Source organism: Malurus melanocephalus, unplaced genomic scaffold (assembly GCF_030028575.1).
Source record: "Malurus melanocephalus ecotype Western Australia unplaced genomic scaffold, MMel_1.1 scaffold_1031, whole genome shotgun sequence".
NCBI lineage: Eukaryota > Metazoa > Chordata > Aves > Passeriformes > Maluridae > Malurus > Malurus melanocephalus.
Genome location: NW_026624263.1, coordinates 87,596 through 92,780, shown reverse-complemented (window position 1 = coordinate 92,780; position 5,185 = coordinate 87,596).

Below are 5,185 nucleotides of genomic sequence, written 5' to 3'. Positions count from 1 at the left end.
CAGGGACAGGCAGGGACAGGCAGGGACAGGCAGGACAGGCAGGGACAGGCAGGATGGGCAGGGGACAGGCAGGGATCAGCAGGGACAGGCAGGGGACAGGCAGGACACACAGGGACAGGCAGGGACAGGCAGGGGACAGACAGGACACACAGGGACAGGCAGGGACAGGCAGGACAGGCAGGGACAGGCAGGGACAGGCAGGACAGGCAGGGGACAGGCAGGACAGGCAGTGCAGACCAGGCCCAGCCTCCAGCATCTCTGGTGGCTGCTCCCCTGCCATCAGGGTTTAAGGGCCGTCGCTCAGAGTGCAAAGGAAAAATCCCGTATTGATTCACCCGAAGCTCTGGAGCACAGACCGCACGAGTTTCTATGGAAACAAAATTAGTGGAGTAAAACTCTCCCTGCCGGCACASGGTGAATTATTCACCAGGACAGGCCCCTGGCCAGAGGGGCTGCTGACAAGATTTAAAGGTGATCACAGAGTGGCTGCTGCGATCCCCTTCCCTCAGGGACCAAACCACAGCCAGGGAGAACGAAARGCCCTGGGCTTCCATGCCATGGGGAAGGTTCCTCACCATGTCCACAGGCTCTGGGGTCCCCAGGGAGGGGGATGAGGGCTTTCCCCCATGTTTTCCCAGCTCCTTGCACCCCAGCACGGCAGTAAAACATAACACAAAATATCACTGCCTGATGTCACCTGCCCTGCACCAGCACCCTGTGGTCACCCATCCTGGCACCCAGGATGAGCCTGTGAGGCTGCTCATCCCGCAGCTCCTCTCAGCACTGAGCTCACTGTGGTGAGCCTGGGGAAGAAAGGGACTAATTAAGTCACAAACAGAGGAGGGTTTTTTATGAGTCACTAAGCCATATGGCTGATGCAAGCTATCCCAGGAAAGTGCCGAGCCAACAATCCAGCGCTGCCGTCCCCTCGTTGTCCTGGGACACGGTGTCACACTGTAATTGCRCCGGGCTTTTGTCCTCCCTCGTGCCGGGTGACATTGCTCAGCAGAGGAGAACCTGCTTGAAAGGCTACACCTCACCAGGGACAGGTATTTAATTAAAGCCCTACGTCAGGCCCCTCCTGCCAACCAGCACAGGCTGCTCTATCCCGGCACGACCCGGATTGTGGGATGGAGAAAAATCCTGAAAGGAGGAATGTTGAGTTTGCTCCATCACAGAAATGACATAGGACACTAACCTGGATCTAAAGCCAGGCCAAGGCTCAGAGAAGCTCTGTCTCCTCATCAGAGTCACTCCTGTACCTGCACAGCCCTATTTCTATTTGGCAAAGGGACCCAGACCCCCAGCTCTGCACATTGCTCCCTTTGCCCCTGGCCATGTGCCGGGGCCAGCCACCACAATAAGTCACATTCTTTTTCAAAATCCCATCTTGCCTCTCTTTCATTATTTTTAAGTTTGCATGACTAATTCAGGTACATCTCATCCCAGCTGATTTGTTCTGGCCTGATCGTGGCAATCACCAGTGAGGGAGATTAAAAGCYACAAGGATTTTAGAAGCAACAGTTTAGGCTCCAGGAGCTGGGAGTCCTCCCCAGACTGTTCCCCATGCCCACCACTGACCCATCTCCATCACCAGAGCTCCAGGCACTGTTCTCTCCATTCTCTGGAGATGATCTCCCCATTTTCCCCCTGCTCAGCCATGCTTCCCTACGCCAAGGAAAGCAGCCAGGCTCCATCCCGGAGTGTTTGTGTGCCCATCTGTGTGTGCCTTCCCTGGGGAAGTGAGAGCGAGGGCAGGGATCGACCAGCTGTCAGGCAGAAGGAAGAAATACCACTTCCAGGAGTCAGAGCTCATTTCCCAGCAATAAAAGCAGGCTGGGGCTGGAGAAAAGCACCACTAATGGGGATGTACATCCCACACCACTCCAGCCGCTGATAGGAAAGTACCCAGGGGCTGTAGCTTGGAAAAATGAAAGCCATCAACAAGGCTTGGTTTTAAGCAGCACAGCTGTAGATTGGGCTCAGATCAGGGCATAAAGGATCTGCCATTCCCCACACAGATTATTGCTGTGGATGATGCCTTCCCAGTGCCAAACTCAGCTCCCAGCTCCGAGTTACAGCTCCTCCAGTAAATGGAAAAGAAAACCTTACTGCTTCCTTCCAGGGAASGAGATCACTCAAATCAGCATCCGCCCTTAACTATTCCACTCTCCATCCTCAGCTCCATTATCCCCACTCCACCCACACAGGCTGCCCTGGGGACCCAAGGAAGAGCCAGAGTCTCCAGTGCTCATAAACGCCACCTAGAAAGGAAGACCTGAACAGTTTGTGCTTCCTGCAGTTATTTCTGGGTGGATTTTATCTCCTTTCCCATCTATTCATGGTGTGCTTTGGTCAGAAGGGTCCTCACTGCTGAGTGGGCAGCCTGCCTTCCTTTTGCCAGGGCAAACAACCCCCAGAGGTCCAGGCAGACCCCAGGGACCGGCACATGCCAGGGGACAGCTCCTGCGAGGCAGTTTTAAGCCACACTTATTTGTTTGTTTGTCGCCGAGCAACAGAGAGGATGGAAAAAATATCAATGTCATATTGTCACCTATGAGTCACCGCTCAACACGGGTCGAGATGCCCCGGCCCTGCCACCACCGAGCACGGGGCAGACCGGAAAACAGCCTGAGGCACCCCAAAAACAGCTCACTCCATTCTCTCTGCCTGTCTGCCCTGCCCTGCCACCTTCCCCATGCCCACAGATGGCACTCCAGTGGCCTGGGCACATCAGTGGCCTGGGGGGACATGGGTGCCCAGGGACAACTTTCCGGGCCCAGGCAGGAATTTGCATTGCTATTTGCATTTCCTAATTGCGCCTGCGGGTTTCCTGGGGCAGCGGCYGCCTCTGGTTTCCATGGTAGGTTTTGTGCAGACCTGGAGAACCGAAGGGAGGCACAAAGGGGCCACAATGGACCTGCCACTCACCCGCATCAAAGGCTGCCGGCGGGGCGGGCCGGGGGCACTGCGGGGATGTGCTGTCCCCCCTGGCACTGCCAGCACCCAGGGACACCCGGGGCACTGGGAGAAGGTGGCTGGTGGCCAAAAGCACCGGGACACCAGCAGTTCCAGCGGCGGGGAGATGCCACTGGGAGGCTGCTTGAYGGAGGAGCCGAGTCACAGAGGCAGCAGCTGCTCTGCGCCCGTCGGAAGTGGTGCAAGAGCTGGACCCAGATGTTCCCCCTGTTCTCATTTCCTGTTATTTTCAGCCAGCTTTCCACTCAGCTGGGTGGGATGCTTTCTCCTTCCAACTTCCCTCTCCATTCAGGGATCGTCTCGCTCGCTGCTGTGCCCAGCCAGCTCCCGTGCTGACCCCAGGGAACGGACAGAACAGCCAAAACTAGGACCTGGCAAAGCCTGGCTCAGTATTGCTGCAATCCCAGTGCCACCGAGCAGAGGTGGGGCTCCAGCCAATGCTCCTCCACCACTCTGACCATGGTGACAGAGATGTTGCCATCACAGCCTCAGCACATGAGAGGGACATATCTCTACCTCGCACACCTGTGCTATTATTTCAAGCTTTTCTCTTATTTTATAGTTGTCAATTATCCTCATCATCAAYTTGTGCTGCCCCAAAGCCTCCCAGCTCTGACCACGAGCACTCCACAAGCAAGTGCACCCACATGGTTACAGCAGCAGCCCCCTCCCCACCATTCCCATCCCAGGATTTTATCCCCACGGCACCGACCCTGGCTGTGAATGACCCTGTGGATGTGCTCCTGCCTATCCCACCCCAAATGCCAGCATCCACAGCACACTCCCCATTATCTGTGACCCCACAAAGGGTGTTGGTGCAGGCAGATAAGCACCAGCACTATCACACTGCTGCTTTCAAGGGCTCAGGGAACCACAGCACCAGTGCCACAGCAAAGCCACTCAGCCACATCACCAACACGGTGAGGCGTTGGTGCATTTTGTTTGTTTTCTTTTTCATTTTAAAGCTCTTTTTTTATAAAATGCTGGGAAAGTCAAAGCTTTCCCAGGAAATCTACGGCAGGGAAGAGGATGGGCACTTTTGGCAGAAGTAATTTTGGCTGTCAGACACTCTGACAACGGGAATGGGCTGTGGACAGCCAGGGATCGGTGCACAGGGCTCTGCCAGCATCAGGCACATCCCCACCACACGGTGGTTGGATAATCTGGGGGGACAGGCCACAGATGCACAACCAGGAGGTGATGGCAGGCTCCCCTCTCCCATGATGACCACCAAAACCTTGCACAAACCCCACTGCCCTCACCAGCTCATCTCCGCTCCCACAAGGCTCCCCTGGGGTCTCATTGCCCCGGTGCTGTGTTCCCACCGAGTGTTTCCACAGGAAAACCACCGTGAAAACCACAAAAAGCTTCTCAGCGGAGCAGATGCCGCTTCAGCCTGTGTTCTTAGAGATGGAGGAGGAGGATGTGAGGAAAACCACAGCTTCCCCAGCCGCAGGGCAGCCCCGCCAGCAAAGCCCCAGTGGCAGCCTCGGGGGTCAGCCCAGGATGGTGGTTCTCCCGTGGAAATCCTTACAGCTCCAGCCCCCGTGTTTGTTGTCAGTGGTAGCAGCAGGAGGAGGTGTGAGGAGGAGGTGCGACTCTGCTGCTTTTTAAGAAAATAATAAAAAAGAGACTTTCCAACCCGCCTGAGAGACAGACGGTGCAGGAGAGCAGTGACTTGCACTTGACTCCTTCTCCATCGTTGTCTGCTCACAACCCACTGGCAGCAATTTCGGCGCTGGAYAGGAACCCCAGGTGAGGATCAGCCCGGCAGGATGGTGCCCTCCATCCTTACGGAGAATGCGAGAGGTGGCTGAGCTGGGCACCCAGCTGGGGGGTCCCAAATGACCCCGCTCACCCAGGAGGTGACTGCCACCGCTGTGGCACCCCAGGGCCCGGTCAGTGCCCGCACCAAGGCAGGGATGKYGGGGATGGCGGGGAGTGAAGCGTGYTGCTCCATGAACGCGGCGCAGGGGACAGATAGGGACGATGTCCAGCAGCAGAAGCCACCAAAGCCAAAGCCCCGGCGCACGGAGGGATCCCGCCCGGGGACCGGCGATGCTCCGAGGCTGAGCGGGACGTGGCTCGGCCCCAGGCGGGGATGGCACCTCCGCCCCACGCCGGCCCGGAGCGCTCGGCCACCGCCGCCGCCGCCCCACCGGGACCCTCCCGAGCCGGCGGGAGCGGGGCCCCGAGCGGGCCCGCG